Source organism: Cavia porcellus, unplaced genomic scaffold, assembly GCF_034190915.1.
Source record: "Cavia porcellus strain 051 isolate PalLab524CR breed Dunkin Hartley unplaced genomic scaffold, mCavPor4.1 scaffold_24, whole genome shotgun sequence".
NCBI lineage: Eukaryota > Metazoa > Chordata > Mammalia > Rodentia > Caviidae > Cavia > Cavia porcellus.
In genome coordinates, this window is record NW_026947507.1 from 58,309,099 (window position 1) to 58,327,594 (window position 18,496).

Genomic DNA, 18,496 nt, shown 5'->3' on the forward strand with positions numbered 1-18,496 from the left:
GAAATATGTAGTGGCAATGTAGGATAGGTTTCTGAGGTACATAGCGCGGTGGTGCGGTTGTATGGGTGTGTAACATTACATTCAATATTAGGAGTGAGAAAAACATCACGGGGTGGTGTGAATCGGAGTGTCTAAATTAGGAAATTCAGTGTGAGGCAAAGTAAGATGGAGAAAAGCAACACGGGATGGTCAGCTTGGGGAGGTCAGTAAACATGCAGTGGCAATGTAGGATAGGTTTCTTAAAATACATCGTGGGTGGCACGCATTGAATGGGTGTGTAACATTACATTCACTAGTAGGAGTGAGAAAAACATCACGGGGTTGTTGAATCGGAGGGTCTGAATTAGGATAGGCAATGAATGGCAATGTAGGATCGAGAAAAGCACCACGGGGTGGTCAGCATGGGGAGGTCAGGAGATATGCAGTGGCAATGTAGGATAGGTTTCTGAAAAACATCGCGGGGTGGTGCGCATTGTATGGTTTTCTGACATTACATTCACTAGTAGGAGTGAGAAAAACATCACGGGGTGGTGTGAATCGGAGGGTCTGAATAAAGATAGGTAGTGAGTATCAACGTAGGATGGAGAAGAGCACCACGGGGTGGTCAGCATGGGGACGTCAAGAAACATGCAGTGGGAATGTAGGATGGGTTTCTGAAAAACATTGCGGGGTGGTGCACATTGTAAGGGTTTCTAACAGGCCATTCACTAGTAGGAGTGAGAAAAACATCACAGGGTGGTGTGAATCGGAGGGTCTGAATAAGGATAGCTAGTGAGTATCAACGTAGGATGGAGAAAAGCACCAAGGGTTGTCAGCATGTGGAGGTCAGGAAATATGCAGTGGCAATGTAGGATACGTTTCTGAAAAACATAGCAGGTGGTGCGCATTGTATGGGTGTGTAACATTACATTCACTAGTAGGTGTGAGAAAAACTTCACGGTGTCGTGTGAATCATAGGATCTGAATAAGGATAGGCAGTGAGTGGCAATCTAGGATGATGAAAAGCACCATGGGGTGGTCAGCATGGGGAGGTCCGGAAACATGCAGTGGCACTGTAGGATAGGTTTCTGAAAAACATCGCGTGGTGGTGCGCATTGTATGGGTGTGCAACATTACATTAACTAGTAGGAGTGAGAAAAAAATCATGGGGTGGTATGAATCGTAGAGTCTGAATAAGGATCGGAAGTGAGTGGCAATGTAGGATGGAGAAAAACAACAAGTGGTGGTCAGCATGGGGAGGTCAGGAAACATGAAGTGGCAATATAGGATAGGGTTCTCAGGTACATCGCGGGGTGGTGGGGATTGTACGGGTGCGTAACATTACATTCACTAGTAGGACTGAGAAAAATATCACAAGGTGGTGTGAATCATAGGATCTGAATTATGATAGGCAGTGAGTGGCAATGTAGGATGGATTAAAGCACCACTGGCTGGTCAGCATGGGAAGGTCAGGAAACATGCAGTGGCAATGTAGAATAGGTTCCTGAAAAACATCACGGGTGGTGCGCATTGTATAGGTGTGTAACATTACATTCACTATAAGGATTGAGAAAAACATCAAGGGGTGATGTGAATTGGAGGGTCTGAATAAGGATAGGAAGTGAGTGGCAATGTAGGATGGAGAAAAGCAACACGGGGTGGTCAGCATGGGGAGCTCAGGAAACATGCAGTGGCAATGTAGGATACGTTTCTGAAGCACATCGCGGGGTGGTGCGCACTGTAAACGTGTGTAACATTACATTCACTACTAGGAGTGAGAAAAACATCACGGGGTTGTGTGAATCGGGATGTCTGAATTAGGATAGACAGGGTGTGGCAATGTAGGATGGACAAAAGCACCACGGGGTGGTCAGCATGGGGAGGTCAGGAAACACGCTGTAGCAATGTAGGATAGGTTTCTGAAAAACATCGCGGGGTGGTGCGCATTGTATGGGTGTGTAACATTACATTCACTAGTAGGAGTTAGAAAACCATCACCGGGTGGTGTGAATTGGAGAGTCTGAATTAGGATAGGCAGTGAGTGGCAATGCAGGATGGAGAAAAGCACCACGGGGTCGTCAGAATGGGGAGGTCATGAAACATGCAGTGGCAATATAGGATGGGTTTCTGAAAAACATCGCAGGGTGAGGCGCACGGTATGGGTGTGTAACATTACATTCACTAGTAGGAGTGAGAAAAACATCACTGTGTGGTGTGAATCAGGGGTCTGATAAGGATAGGCAGAGAGTAGCAAGATAGGATGGAGAAAAGGAACACGGTGTGGTCAGCATGGGGAGGTCAGGAAACATGCAGTGGCAAGGTAGGAATGCTTTCTGAAAAACATCGTGGGTTGGTGCGCATTGTAAGGGTTTCTAACAGGCCATTCACTAGTAGGAGTGAGAAAAACATCACGGGGTGGTGTGAATCATAGGATCTGAATTAGGATAGGCAGTGAGTAGCAATGTAGGATGCAGAAAAGCACCAAGAGGTGGTCAGCATGGGGAGGTCAGGAAACATGCAGTGGCAATGTAGGATGGGTTTCTGAAAAATATCGCGGGGTGGTGCGCATTGTATGGGTGTGTAACATTACAATAACTAGTAGGAGTGAGAAAATCCTCACGGGGTGGATTGAATCATAGGATCTGAATTAGAATAGGCAGTGAGTGGCAATGTAGGATTGAGAAAAGCGCCACGGGGTCGTCAGTATGGGGAGGTCATGAAACATGCAGTGGCAATGTAGGATAGGTTTCTGAAAAACATCGCGGGGTGGTGCGCATTGTATGGGTGTGTAACATTACATTCACTAGTAGGAGTGAGAACAACATCAAGGGGTGATGTGAATCGGAGTGTCTGAATAAGAATAGGAAGTGAGTGGCAATGTAGGATGGAGAAAAGCACCACGGGGTGGTCACCATGGGGAGGTCAGGAAACATGCAGTTGCAATGTAGAATAGGTTTCTGAAACACATCGCGGGGTGGTGTGCATTGTATGGGTGTGTAACAATACATTCACTAGTAGGAGTGAGAAAAACATCACGGGGTGGTGTGAATCATAGGACATGAATTCGGATAGGCAGTCAGTGGCAAAGTAGGATTGAACAAAGAACCACGGGGTGGTCAGCATGGGGAGGTCAGGAAACATTCAGTGGCAATGTAGGATAGGTTTCTGAAAAACATCCCGGGGTGCTGCGCATTGTATGGCTGTGTAATATGCCATTCACTAGTAGGGGTGAGAAAAACATCATGGGGTCATGTGAATCGGAGAGTCTGATTTAGGATAGGCAGTGAGTGGCAATGTAGGATGGAGAAAAGCACCACGGGGTGGTCAGCATGGCGAGGTCAGGAAATATGCAGTTGCAATGTAGGATAGGTTTCTGAAAAACATCACGGGTGGTGCGCATTGTATTGGTGTGTAACATTACATTGACTAGTAGGAGTGAGAAAAACATCACGGGGTTGTGTGAATCATAGGATCTGAATAAGGATTGGAAGTGAGTTGCAATGTACGATGGTTAAAAGCAACATGGGGTGGTCAGCATGGGGAGGTCAGCAAACATGCAGTGGCAATGTATGATAGATTTCTGAACAACATCGCGGATGGTGCTATTGTATGGGTGTGTAAAATTACATTCACAAGTAGGAGTGAGAAAATCATCAAGGGGTGGTGTGAATTGGCGGGTCTAAATAAGGAAAGGAAGTGAGTGGCAATGTAGGATAGAGAAAAGCACCACGGGGTCGTCAGCATTGGGAGGTCAGGAAACATGCAGTGGCAATGTAGCATAGGTTTCAGAAAAACATCGCGGGGTGGTGCGCATTGTAAAGGTGTGTAACATTACATTCACTAGTAGGAGTGAGAAAAACGTCACGGGGTAGTGTGAATCATAGGATATGAAATAGGATAGGCAGAGAGTGACAATGTAGGATTGAGAAAAGCACCACGGGGTGGTCAGCATGGGGAAGTCAGGAAACATGCAGTGGCAATGTAGGATAGGTTTCTGAAGTACATCCTGGGGTGGTGCGCATTGTATGGGTGTGTAACATTACATTCACTAGTAGGAGTGAGAAAAACATCACGGGGTGGTGTGAATCATAGGATCTCAATAAGGAGAGGAAGTGAGTGGCAATGTAGGATGGAGAAAAGCATCACGGGATGGTCAGCATGGGGAGGTCAGGAAACATGTAGTGGCAATGTAGGATAGGTTTCTGAAAAACATCCCGGGTTGGTGCGCATTGTAAGGGTTTCTAACTGGCCATTCACAAGTAGGAGTGAGAAAAACATCACGGGGTGGTGTGAATCATAGGATCTGAATAGGATAGGCAGTGGGTGGCAATGTAGGTTGGAGAAAAGCACCACGGGATGGTGAGCATGTGGAGATCAGGAAACATGTAGTGGCAATGTAGGATAGGTTTCTGAAGTACATCGCGGTGTGGTGCGCATTGTATGGGTGTGTAACATTACATTCTCCAGTAGGATTGAGAAAAACATCACGGGGTGTTGTGAATCATAGGATCTGAATTAGGATAGGCAGTGAGTGGCAATGTAGGATGGAGAAAAGCGCCACGGTTTGGTCACCATGGGGACGTCAGGAAACATGCAGTTGCAATGTAGGATAGGTTTCTGAAAAACATCCGGGGTTGGTGCGCATTGTAAGGGTTTCCAACTGGCCATTCACTAGTAGGAGTGAGAAAAACATCACGGGGTGGTGTGAATCATAGGATCTGAATTAGGAAAGGAAGTGAGTGGCAATGTAGGTTGGAGAAAAGCACCATGGGGTTGTCAGCATGGGGAGGTCAGGAAACATGCAGTGGCAATGTAGGATAGGGTTCTGAAAAACATCACAGGGTGGTGCACATTGTAAGGGTTTCTAACAGGCCATTCACTAGTAGGAGTGAGAAAAAACATCACAGGGGGTGTGAATCGTAGGATGTGAATTAGGATAGTTAGTGAGTGGCAATCTAGGATGGAGAAAAGCACCATGGGGCAGTGAGCATGGAGAGGTCAGGAAACATGCAGTTCCAATGTAGGATAGGTTTCTGAAAAACATCGCGGGGTGGTGCGCATTGTATGGGTGAGTAACATTACATTCACTAGTAGGAGTGAGAAAAACATCACGGGGTGGTGTGAGTCATAGGATCTGAATTAGAATAGGCAGTGAGGGGCCATCTATGATGGAGAAAAGCACCACGGGGTGGTCAGCATGTGGATGTCAGGAAACATGCAGTGGCAATATAGGATAGTTTTCTGATAAACATCGCGGGGTGGTGCGCATTGTAGGGGTTTCTAACAGGTCATTCACTAGTAGGAGTGAAAAAAAAAAAACACGGGGTGGTGTGAATCCGAGGCTCTGAATAAGGATAGGCACTGAGGGGCAATGTAGGTTGGAGAAAAGTACCACGGGATGGTCATGGGGAGGTCAGGAAACATGCACTGGAAATGTAGGATAGGTTTCTGAAAAACATCAGGGGGTGGTGCTCATTGTATGGGTATGTAACATTACATTCACTAGTAGCAGTGAGAAAAACATCACGGGGTGGTGTGAATCATAGGATCTTAATTAGGATAGTCAGTGAGTGGCAATCTAGGCTGGAGAAAAGCACCACTGGGTGGTCAGGATGGGGAGGTCACAAACAGGTAGTGGCAATGTAGGAAAGGTTTCTGAAGTACATCGCGGAGTGGTGCGCATTGTATGGGTGTGTAACATTACATTCGCTAGTGGGAGTGAGAAAAACATCACGGAGTGGTGTGAATCATAGGATCTCAATTAGGATAGGCAATGAGTGGCAATGTAGGATGGAGAAAAGCACCATGAGGTGGTCAGCATGCGGAGGTCAGGATACGTGCAGAGGCCATGAAGGATAGGTTTCTGAAAAACATCGTGGGGTAGTGCGCTTTGTGTGGGTGTGTAACATTAGATTCACTAGTACGAGTGAGAAAAACTGCACAGGGTGTTGTGAATCATAGGATCTGAATAAGGATAGGCAGTGAGTGGCAATGTAGTATGGAGAAATGCATCACGGGGTGGTCAGTATGGGGTGGTCAGGAAACATGTAGTGGCAATGTAGGATAGGTTTCTGAAATACATCGCGGGGCGGTGCGCATGGTATGGGTGTGTAACTTTACATTCACTAGTAGGAGTGAGAAAAACATCACGGGGTGTTGTGAATCATAGGATCTCAATTATGATAGGCAGTGAGTGGCAAGGTAGGATGGAGAAAAGCACCACGGTGTGGTCAGCATGGAGACGTCCGGAACCATGCAGATGCAATGTAGGATAGGTTTCTGAAAAACATCCCGGGGTGGTGCGCATTGTAAGGGTTTCGAACTGGCCATTCACTAGTAGGAGTGAGAAAAACATCACGGGGTGATGTGAATCATAGGATCTGAATAGGATAGGCAGTGAGTGGCAATGTAGGATGGAGAAAAGCACCACGGGGTTTTCAGCATGGGGAGGTCAGGAAACATGCAGTGGCAATGTAAGATAGGTTTTTTAAAAACATCGTGGGGTGCTGCACATTGTATGGGTGTGTAACATTCATTCACTAGTAGGAGTGAGAAAAATATCACGGGGTGGTGTGAATCATAGGATCGGTATTAGTACAGGCAGAGCGTGGCAATCTAGGATGGAGAAAAGAAGCACGGGGTGGTCAGCATGGGGAGGTCTGGAAACATGCAGTGGCAATGTAGGATAGGTTTCTGAAAAACATAGCGGGGTGGTGCGCATTGTAATGGTGTGTAACATTACATTCACTAGTAGGAGTGAGAAAAACATCACGGGGTGGTGTGAATCGGTGGGTCTGAATTAGGATAGGCAGTGAGTGGCAATGTAGGACGGAGAAAGGCACCATAAGGTGGTCAGCATGGGGAGGTCCGGAAACATGCAGTGGCAATGTAGGATAGGTTTCGAAAAACATCGCTAGTAGTGCACATTTTATGGGTGTGTAAAATTACATTGACTAGTAGGAGTGAGAAAAACATCACGGGGTGGTGTGAATAGGAGTGTCTGAATAAGGACAGGCAGTGAGTGGCAATGTAGGATGGAGAAAACCACCACGGGGTGGTCAGCATGGAGAGGTCAGGAAACATTCAGTGGTAATGTAGGATAGGTTTCTGAAAAACATCGCGGGGTGGTGCACATTGTCAGGGTGTATATCAGGGCATTCAATAGTAGGAGTGAGAAAAACATCATGGGGTGGTGTGAATCGTAGGACGTGAATTAGGATAGGCAGTGAGTGGCAATCTAGGATGGAGAAAAGCACCATGGGGTGGTCAGCATTGGGAGGTCAGGAAACATACAGTGGCAATGTAGGATAGGTTTCTGAAACACATCGCGGAGTGGTGCACATTGTATGGGTGTGTAACATTACATTCAGTAGTAGGATAAAGAAACATCACGGGGTGGTGTGAATCATAGGATATGAATTAGGATAGGCAGTGAGTGGCAATGTAGGATTGAGAAAAGCACCACGGGGTGGTCAGCATGGGGCGGTCAGGAAAAATGCAGTGGCAATGTAGGATAGGTTTCTCAAAAGCATCGCAGGGTGGTGCGCATTGTATGGGTTTGTAATATTACATTCACTAGTAGGAGTGAGAAAAACATCCCGTGGTGGTGTGAATCATAGGATCTGTATTAGGGTAGGCCATGAGAGATAATCTAGAATAGAGAAAAGCGCTACGGGGTGGTCAGCATGGGGAGTTCAGGAAACATGCAGTGGCAATGTAGGATAGGTTTCTGAAGAACATCGCGGGGTGGTGTGCATTTTATAGGTGTGTAAAATTACATTCGCTAGTAGGAGTTAGAAAAACATGACGGGATGGTGTGAATGGAGGGACTGAATAAGTATAGGCAGGGAGTGTCAATGTAGAATGAGAAAATCACCACGGGGTGGTCAGCATGGGGAGGTCAGGAAATATACTGTGGCAATGTAGAATAGGTTTCTGAAAAACATCGCGGGGTGGTGTGCATTGTATGGGTTTCTAACATTACATTCGCTAGTAGGAGTTAGAAAAACATGACGGGATGGTGTGAATGGAGGGTCTGAATAAGTATAGGCAGGGAGTGTCAATGTAGAATGGAGAAAATCACCACCAGGTGGTTCTGCATTGGAAGGTCAGGAAACATGCAGTGGCAATGTAGGATAGGTTTCTGAAAAACATCGCGGGGTGGTGCACGTTGTAGGGGTATCTAACAGAAAATTCACTAGTAGGAGTGAGAAAAATATCACGGGGTGGTGTGATTCAGAGGCTCTGAATAAGGATAGGCAGTGAGTTGCAATGTAGGATGGAGAAAAGCACCATGGGATGGTCAGCATGTGGAGGTCGGGAAACATGTAGTGGCAATGTAGGACAGGTTTCTGAAGTACATCGCGGGGTGGTGCGCATGGTATGGGTGTGTAACATTACATTCACTAGTAGGAGTGAGAAAAACCTAACGGGGCGGTGTGAATCATAGGATCTCAATAAGGAGAGGAAGTGAGTGGCAATGTAGGATGGAGAAAAGCATCACGGGGTGGTCAGCATGGGGAGGTCAGGAAACATGTAGTGACAATGTAGGATAGGTTTCTGAAAAACATCCCGGGTTGGTGCGCATTGTAAGGGTTTCTAACTGGCCATTCACTAATATGAGTGAGAAAAACATCACGGGGTGGTGTGAATCATAGAATCTGAATAGGATAAGCAGTGAGTGGCAATGTAGGATAGAGAAAAGCACCACGGGGTGGTCAGCATGGGGAGGTCAGGAAACATGCAGTGGCAATGTAGGACAGGTTTCTTAAGAACATCGTGGGGTGGTGCGCATTATGTGGGTATGTAACATTACATTCACTATTAGGAGTGAGAAAAACATCACGGGATGGTGTGAATCGGAGGGTCTGAATAAGGACAGGGAGTGAGTGGCAATGTAGGATGGAGAAAAGCACCACGGGGTGTTCAGAATGGGGAGGTCAGGAAACATGTAGTGGCAATGTAGGACAGGTTTCTGAAGTACATCGTGGGGTGGTGCGCATTGTATGGGTGTGTAACATTGCATTCACTAGTAGGAGTGAGAAAAACCTCACGGGGTGGTGTGAATCATAGGATCTCAATAAGGAGAGGAAGTGAGTGGCAATGTAGGATGGAGAAAAGCATCACGGGGTGGTCAGCATGGGGAGGTCAGGAAACATGTAGTGGCAATGTAGGATAGGTTTCTGAAAAACATCCAGGGTTGGTGCGCATTGTAAGGGTTTCTAACTGGCCATTCACTAGTAGGAGTGAGAAAAACATCACGGGGTGGTGTGAATCATAGGATCTGAATAGGAGAGGCAGTGAGTGGCAATGTAGGTTGGAGAAAAGCACCATGGGATGGTCAACATGTGGAGGTCAGGAAACATGTAGTGGCAATGTAGGATAGGTTTCTGAAGTACATCGCGGGGTGGTGCGCATTGTATGGGTGTGTAACATTACATTCTCCAGTAGGATTGAGAAAAACATCACGGGGTGTTGTGAATCCTAGGATCTGAATTAGGATAGGCAGGGAGTGGCAATGTAGGATGGAGAAAAGCGCCACGGTGTGGTCACCATGGGGACGTCAGGAAACATGCAGTTGCAATGTAGGATAGGTTTCTGAAAAACATCCCGGGTTGGTGCGCATTGTAAGGGTTTCCAACTGGCCATTCACTAGTAGGAGTGAGAAAAACATCACAGGGTGGTGTGAATAATAGGATCTGAATACGATAGGCAGTGAGTGGCAATGTAGGTTGAAGAAAAGCACCATGGGGTTGTCAGCATGGGGAGGGCAGGAAACATGCAGTGGCAATGTAGGATAGGGTTCTGAAAAACATCACAGGGTGGTGCACATTGTAAGGGTTTCTAACAGGCCATTCACTAGTAGGAGTGAGAAAAACATCACGGGGTGGTGTGAATCGTAGGATGTGAATTAGGATAGTTAGTGAGTGGCAATCTAGGATGGAGAAAAGCACCATGGGGTAGTGAGCATGGGGAGGTCAGGAAACATGCAGTGGCAATGTAGGATAGGTTTCTGAAAAACATCGCGGTGTGGTGCGCATTGTATGGGTGTGTAACATTATATTCACTAGTAGGAGTGAGAAAAACATCACGGGGTGCTGTGAGCCATAGGATCTGAATTAGAATAGGCAGTGAGTGGCCATCTACGATGGAGAAAAGCACAACGGGATGGTCAGCATGGGGAGGTCAGGAAACATGCAGTGGCAATATAGGATAGGTTTCTGATAAACATCACGGGGTGGTGCGCATTGTAGGGGTTTCTAATAGGTCATTCACTAGTAGGAGTGAAAAAAATAAAACACGTGGTGGTGTGAATCCGAGGCTCTGAATAAGGATAGGCACTGAGTGGCAATGTAGGATGGAGAAAAGTACCACGGGATGGTCATGGGGAGGTCAGGAAACATGCAGTGGAAATGTAGGATAGGTTTCTGAAAAACATCAGGGGGTGGTGCTCATTGTATGGGTATGTAACGTTACATTCACTAGTAGCAGTGAGAAAAACATCACGGGGTGGTGTGAATCATAGGATCTGAATTAGGATAGTCAGTGAGTCGCAATCTAAGCTGGAGAAAAGCACCACTGGGTGGTCAGCATGGGGAGGTCAGGAAACATGTAGTGGCTATGTAGGATAGGTTTCTGAAGTACATCGCGGGGTGGTGCGCATTGTATGGTGTGTAACATTACATTCACTAGTGGGAGTGAGAAAAATATCACGGAGTGGTGTGAATCATAGGATCTCAATTAGGCTAGGTAGTGAGTGGCAATGTAGGATGGAGAAAAGCACCATGGGGTCGTCAGCATGCGGAGGTCAGGAAACATGCAGAGGCCATGTAGGATAGGTTTCTGAAAAACGTCTCGGGGTAGTGCGCTTTGTGTGGGTGTGTAACATTAGATTCACTAGTACGAGTGAGAAAAACTGCACGGGGTGTTGTGAATCATAGGATCTGAATAAGGATAGGCAGTGAGTGGCAATGTAGGATGGAGAAAAGCATCACGGGGTGGTCAGTATGGGGTGATCAGGAAACATGTAGTGGCAATGTAGGATAGGTTTCTGAAGTACATCGCGGGGCGGTGCGCATGGTATGGGTGTGTAACTTTATATTCACTAGTAGGAGTGAGAAAAACATCACAGGGTGTTGTGAATCATAGCATCTCAATTATGATAGGCAGTGAGTGGCAAGGTAGGATGGAGAAAAGCACCACGGTGTTGTCAGCATGGAGACGTCAGGAAACATGCAGTTGCAATGTAGGATAGGTTTCTGAAAAACATCCCGGGGTGGTGCGCATTGTAAGGGTTTCGAACTGGCCATTCACTAGTAGGACTGAGAAAAACATCACGGGGTGGTGTGAATCATAGGATCTGAATAGGATAGGCAGTGAGTGGCAATGTAGGATGGAGAAAAGAACCACGGGGTTTTCAGCATGGGGAGGTCAGGAAACATGCAGTGGCATTGTAAGATAAGTTTTTGAAAAACATCGCGGGGTGCTGCACATTGTATGTGTGTGTAACATTCATTCACTAGTAGGAGTGAGAAAAACATCACGGGGTGGTGTGAATCATACGATCAGAATTAGTATAGGCAGAGCGTGGCAATCTAGGATGGAGAAAGGCAGCCCGGGGTGGTCAGCATGGGGAGGACAGAAAACATGCAGTGGCAATGTAGGATAGGTTTCTAAAAAACATAGCGGGGTGGTGCGCATTGTAAAGGTGTGTAACATTACATTAACTAGTAGGAGTGAGAAAAACATCACGGGGTGGTGTGAATGGGTGGGTCTGAATTAGGATAGGCAGTGAGTGGCAATGTAGGACGGAGAAAGGCACCATAAGGTGGTCAGCATGGGGAGGTCCGGAAACATGCAGTGGCAATGCAGGATAGGTTTCGAAAAACATCGCTAGTGGTGCACATTTTATGGGTGTGTAAAATTACATTGACTAGTAGGAGTGAGAAAAAACATCACAGGGTGGTGTGAATAGGAGGGTCTGAATAAGGACAGGCAGTGAGTGGCAATGTAGGATGGAGAAAAGCACCATGGGGTGTTCAGCATGGAGAGGTCAGGAAACATTCAGTGGTAATGTAGGATAGGTTTCTGAAAAACATCGCAGGGTGGTGCACATTGTCAGGTTGTATATCAGGGCATTCAATAGTAGGAGTGAGAAAAACATTATGGGGTGGTGTGAATCATAGAAGTTGAATTAGGATAGGCATTGAGTGGCGATCTAGGATGGAGAAAAGCACCATGGGGTGTTCAGCATGAGGAGGTCAGGAAACATGCAGTGGCAATGTAGGATAGGTTTCTGAAAAACATCACGGGTTGGTGCGCATTGTATGGGTGTGTAACATTTCATTCACCAGTAGGAGTGAGAAAAACATCACGGGGTGGTGTGAATCATAGGATCTGAAATAGAATAGGCAGTGAGTGGCAATGTAGGTTGGAGAAAAGCACCACGGGGTGGTCAGCATGGGGAGGTCAGGAAACATGCAGTGGCAATGTAGGACAGGTTTCTGTAGAACATCGCGGGGTGGTGCGCATTATATGGGTGTGTAACATTACATTCACTAGTAGGAGTGAGAAAAACATCACGGGATGGTGAGAATCAGAGGGTCTGAATAAGGATAGGCAGTGAGTGGCAATGTAGGATGGAGAAAAGCTCCACGGGGTGGTCAGCATGGGAAGGTCAGGAAACATGCAGTGGCAATGTAGGATAGGTTTCTGAAAAACATCACGGGGTGGTGCACATTGTAAGGGTGTCTAACAGGCCATTCACTAGTAGGAGTGAGAAAAACATCATGGGGTGGTGTGAATAGTAGGATGTGAATTAGGATAGGCAGTGAGTGGCAATCTAGGATGGAGAAAAGCACCATGGGCTGGTCAGCATGGGGAGGTCAGGAAACATGCAGTGGCAATGTAGGATAGGTTTCGAAAAACATCGCGAGTGTTGCGCATTGTATGGGTGTGTAAAATTACATTGACTAGTAGGAGTGAGAAAAACATCACGGGGTGGTTTGAATCAGAGGGTCTGAATTCGGATAGGCAGTGAGTGGCAATGAAGGATGGAGAAGAGCACCACGGGGTGGTCAACAAGGGGAGGTCAGGAAACATGCAGTTGCAATGTAGGATAGATTTCTGAAAAACATCGCCAGTGGTGCGCATTGTTTAGGTGTGTAACATTTCATTCACTAGTAGGAGTGAGAACAACATCAAGGGGTAATTTGAATCGGAGGGTCTGAATAAGGATAGGAATTGAGTGGCAATGTAGGATGGAGAAAAGCACCACGGGGTTGTCAGCACGGGGAGGTCAGGAAACATGCAGTAGCAATGTAGGATAGGTTTCTGAAACACATCGCGGGGTGGTGCGCATTGTATGGGTGTGTAACATTACATTCACTAGTAGGAGTGAGAAAAACATCACAGGGTGGTGTGAATCATAGGATATGAATTACGATAGGCAGTGAGTGGCAATGTAGGATTGAGAAAAGCACCGTGGAGTGGTCAGCATGGGGAGGTGAGGAAACATGCAATGGCAATGTAGGATAGGTTTCTGAAAAACATCGCGGGTTGGTGCGCATTGTATGGGTGTGTAATATTACATTCACTAGTAGGAGTGAGAAAAACATCACGGGGTGGTGTGAATCATAGGATCTGAATTAGGATAGGCAGTGAGTGGCAATGTAGGATTGAGAAAACCACCACGGAGTGCTCAGCATGGGAAGGTCAGGAAACATGCAGTGGCAATGTAGGATAGGTTTCTGAAAAACATCGCGTTGTGGTGCGCATTGTATGGGTGTGTAACATTACATTCACTAGTAGGAATGAAAAAAATATCACGGGGTGGTGTGAATCGGAGCGATGTATTAGGATACACAGTAAGTGGCAATGTACGAATGAGAAAAGCACCATGGGGTGTTCAGCATGGGGAGGTCCGGGAAAATGCAGTGGCAAAGTAGGATAGGGTTTTCAAGTACTTCGTGGGCTGGTACGCATTATTTGGGTTTGTAACATTACATTCACTAGAAGGAGTGAGAAAAACATAACGGGGTGGTGCGAATCTTAGGATCTGTATTAGGATAGGCAGGGAGTGACAATGTAGGATGGAGAAAAGCCCTATGGGGTGGTCAGCATGGGGAGGTCAGGAAACATGCAGTGGCAATGTAGGATATGTTTCTGAAAAACATCGCAGGTGGTGCGCATTGTATGGGTGTGTAACATTTCATTCACTAGTAGGCTTGAGAAAAATATCACGGGGTGGTGTGAATCATAGGATCTGAATTAGGAGAGTCAGTGAGTGGCAATCTAGGATGGAGAAATGCACCACGCGGTGGTCAGCATGGAGAGGTCCGGGAACATGCAGTGGCAAAGCAGGATAGGGTTCTGAAGTACTTCGCGGGGTGGTGCCCATTATATGGGTTTGTAACATTACATTCACTAGTGGGAGTGAGAAAAACATTACGGGGTGGTGGGAATAATAGGATCTGAATAAGAATAGGAAGTGAGTGGCAATGTAGGATGGAGAAAACCACCACGGGGTGGTCAGCATCGGGAAGTCAGGAAACATGCAGTTGCAATGTATGATAGGTTTCTGAAAAACATCGCGGGGTGATGTGCAATGTATGGGTGTGTAACATTACATTCACTAGTAGGAGTGAGAGAAACATCAAGGGGTGGTGTGAATCGGAGGGTCTGAATAAGGATCGGAAGTGAGTGGCAATGTAGGATGGAGAAAAGCACCATGGGGTGGTCAGCATGGGGAGGTCAGGAAACATGTAGTGGCAATGTAGGATAGGTTTCTGAGGAACATCGCGCAGTGGTACGCATTGTAAGGGTTTGTACCATTGCATTCACTAGTAGGAGTGAGAAAAACATCACGAGGTGGTGTGACTCATGGGATCTGAATTAGGATAGTCAGTGAGTGGCAATGTAGGATGTAGAAAAGCACCACGGAGTGGTCAGCATGGGGAGGTCAGGAAACATGCAGTGGCAATGTAGGATAGGTTTCTGAAAAACATCGTGGTGTGGTGCGCATTGAAAGTGTTTCTAACTGGCCATTCACTACTAGGAGTGAGAAAAACATCACGGGTTGGTGTGATTCATAGGATATGAATAGGATAGGCAGGGAGTGGCAATGTAGAATGGAGAAAAGCACCACGTGGTGGTCAGCATGGCGAGGTCAGGAAAGAGGCAGTGGCATTGTAGGATAGGTTTCTGAAAAACATCGCAGGGTGGTGCACATTGTTTGGGTTTCTAACATTACATTTACCAAAAGGAGTTAGAAAAACATCAAGGGGTTGTGTGAATCGGATGGTCTGAATAAGGAGAGGCAGTGAGTAGCAATGTAGGATGGAGAAAAGCACCACGGGGTGCTCAGCATGGGGAGGTCAGGAAACATGCAGTGGCAATGTAGGATAGGTTTCTGAAAAACATCGCCGTGTGGTGCGCATTGTAAGGGTTTCAAACAGGCTATTCACTAGTAGAAGTGAGAAAAACATCACGGGGTGGTGTGACTCATAGGATCTGAATTAGGATAGGCAGTGAGTGGCAATGTAGGATTGAGAAAACCACCACGGAGTGGTCAGCATGGGGAGGTCAGGAAACATGCAGTGGCAATGTAGGATAGGTTTCTGAAAAACATCGCGTGGTGGTGCGCATTGTATGGGTGTGTAACATTACATTCACTAGTAGGATTGAAAAAAATATCACGGGGTGGTGTGAATCGGAGCGATGTATTAGGATAGGCAGTAAGTGGCAATGTACGAATGAGAAAAGCACCACGGGGTGTTCAGCATGGGGAGGTCCCGGAACATGCAGTGGCAAAGTAGGATAGGGTTCTGAAGTACTTCGTGGGCTGGTACGCATTATTTTGGTTTGTAACATTACATTCAAGAGAAGGAGTGAGAAAAACATAACGGGGTGGTGCGAATCATAGGATCTGAATTAAGATAGGCAGGGAGTGGCAATCTAGGATGGAGAAAAGCACCACGGGGTGGTCAGCATGGGGAGGTCAGGAAACATGCAGTGGCAATGTAGGATAGGTTTCTGAAAAACATCGCGTGGTGGTGGACATTCTATGGGTGTGTAACATTACATTAACTAGTAGGAGTGAGAAAAAAAATTGTGGGGTAGTGTGAATCGGAGGGTCTGAATTAGAATTGGAAGTGAGTGGCAATGTAGGATGGAGAAAAGCACCACGGGGTGGTCAGCATGAGGAGGTCAGGAAACATGCAGTGGCAATGTAGGATTGGTTTGTGAACCACATCGCGGGGTGGTGCACATTGTATGGGTGTGTAACATTACATTCGCTAGTAGGAGCGAGAAAAACATCACGGGTTGGTGTGAATCATAGGATATGAATTAGGATAGGCAGTGAGTGGCAATGTAGGATTGAGAAAAGCACCACGGGGTGGTCAGGATGGGAAGGTCAGGAAACATGCAGTGGCAAGGTAGGATACGTTTCAGGAAAACATCGCAGGGTGGTGCGCATTATATTGGTGTGTAATATTACATTCACTAGTAGGAGTGAGGAAAACATCACGGGGTGGTGTCAATTATAGGACCTGAATAGGATAGGCAGTGAGTGACAATCAAGAATAGAGAAAAGCGCTATGGGATGGTCAGCATGAGGAGGTCAGGAAACATGCAGTGGCAATGTAGGATACATTTCTGAAAAACATAGCAGGTGGTGTGCATTGTATGGGTGTGTAACATTACATTCACTAGTAGGTGTGAGAAAAACTTCACGGGGTCGTGTGAATCATAGGATCTGAATAAGGATAGGCAGTGAGTGGCAATCTAGGATGGTGAAAAGCACCATGGGGTGGTCAGCATGGGGAGGTCCGGAAACATGCAGTGGCACTGTAGGATAGGTTTCTGAAAAACATCGCGTGGTGGTGGGCATTGTATGGGTGTGCAACATTACATTAACTAGTAGGAGTGAGAAAAAAATCATGGGGTGGTATGAATCGGAGAGTCTGAATAAGGATCGGAAGTGAGTGGCAATGTAGGATGGAGAAAAGCACCATGGGGTGGTCAGCATGGGGAGGTTAGGAAACATGTAGTGGCAATGTAGGATAGGTTTCTGAGGAACATCGCGCAGTGGTGCGCATTGTAAGGGTGTGTACCATTGCATTCACTAGTAGGAGTGAGAAAAACATCACGAGGTGGTGTGACTCATGGGATCTGAATTAGAATAGTCAGTGAGTGGCAATGTAGGATGTAGAAAAGCACCACGGAGTGGTCAGCATGGGGAGGTCAGGAAACATGCAGTGGCAATGTAGGATAGGTTTCTGAAAAACATCGTGGTGTGGTGCGCATTGAAAGTGTTTCTAACTGGCCATTCACTACTAGGAGTGAGAAAAACATCACGGGTTGGTGTGATTCATAGGATCTGAATAGGATAGGCAGGGAGTGGCAATGTAGGATGGAGAAAAGCACCACGTGGTGGTCAGCATGGCGAGGTCAGGAAAGAGGCAGTGGCATTGTAGGATAGGTTTCTGAAAAACATCGCAGGGTGGTGCACATTGTTTGGGTTTCAAACTTTACATTCACCAAAAGGAGTGAGAAAAACATCAAGGGGTGGTGTGAATCGGATGGTCTGAATAAGGAGAGGCAGTGAGTAGCAATGTAGGATGGAGAAAAGCACCACGGGGTGCTCAGCATGGGGAGGTCAGGAAACATGCAGTGGCAATGTAGGATAGGTTTCTGAAAAACATCGCGGTGTGGTGCGCAATGTAAGGGTTTCAAACAGGCTATTCACTAGTAGAAGTGAGAAAAATATCACGGGGTGGTGTGACTCATAGGATCTGAATTAGGATAGGCAGTGAGTGGCAATGTAGGATTGAGAAAACCACCACGGAGTGGTCAGCATTGGGAGGTCAGGAAACATGCAGTGGCAATGTAGGATAGGTTTCTGAAAAACATCGCGTGGTGGTGCGCATTGTATGGGTGTGTAACATAACATTCACTAGTAGGAATGAAAAAAATATCACAGGGTGGTGTGAATCGGAGCGATGTATTAGGATAGGCAGTAAGTGGCAATGTACGAATGAGAAAAGCACCACGGGGTGTTCAGCATGGGGAGGTCCGGGAACATGCAGTGGCAAAGTAGGATAGGGTTCTGAAGTACTTCGTGGGCTGGTACGCATTATTTTGGTTTGTAACATTACATTCAAGAGAAGGAGTGAGAAAAACATAACGGGGTGGTGCGAATCATAGGATCTGAATTACGATAGGCAGGGAGTGGCAATCTAGGATGGAGAAAAGCACCACGGGGTGGTCAGCATGGGGAGGTCAGGAAACATGCAGTGGCAATGTAGGATAGGTTTCTGAAAAACATCGCGTGGTGGTGGACATTCTATGGGTGTGTAACATTACATTAACTAGTAGGAGTGAGAAAAAAAATTGTGGGGTAGTGTAAATCGGAGGGTCTGAATTAGGATAGGCAGTGAGTGGCAATGTAGGATGGAGAAAAGCACCACACGGTGGTCAGCATGGTGAGGTCAGGAAACATGCAGTGGCAATGTAG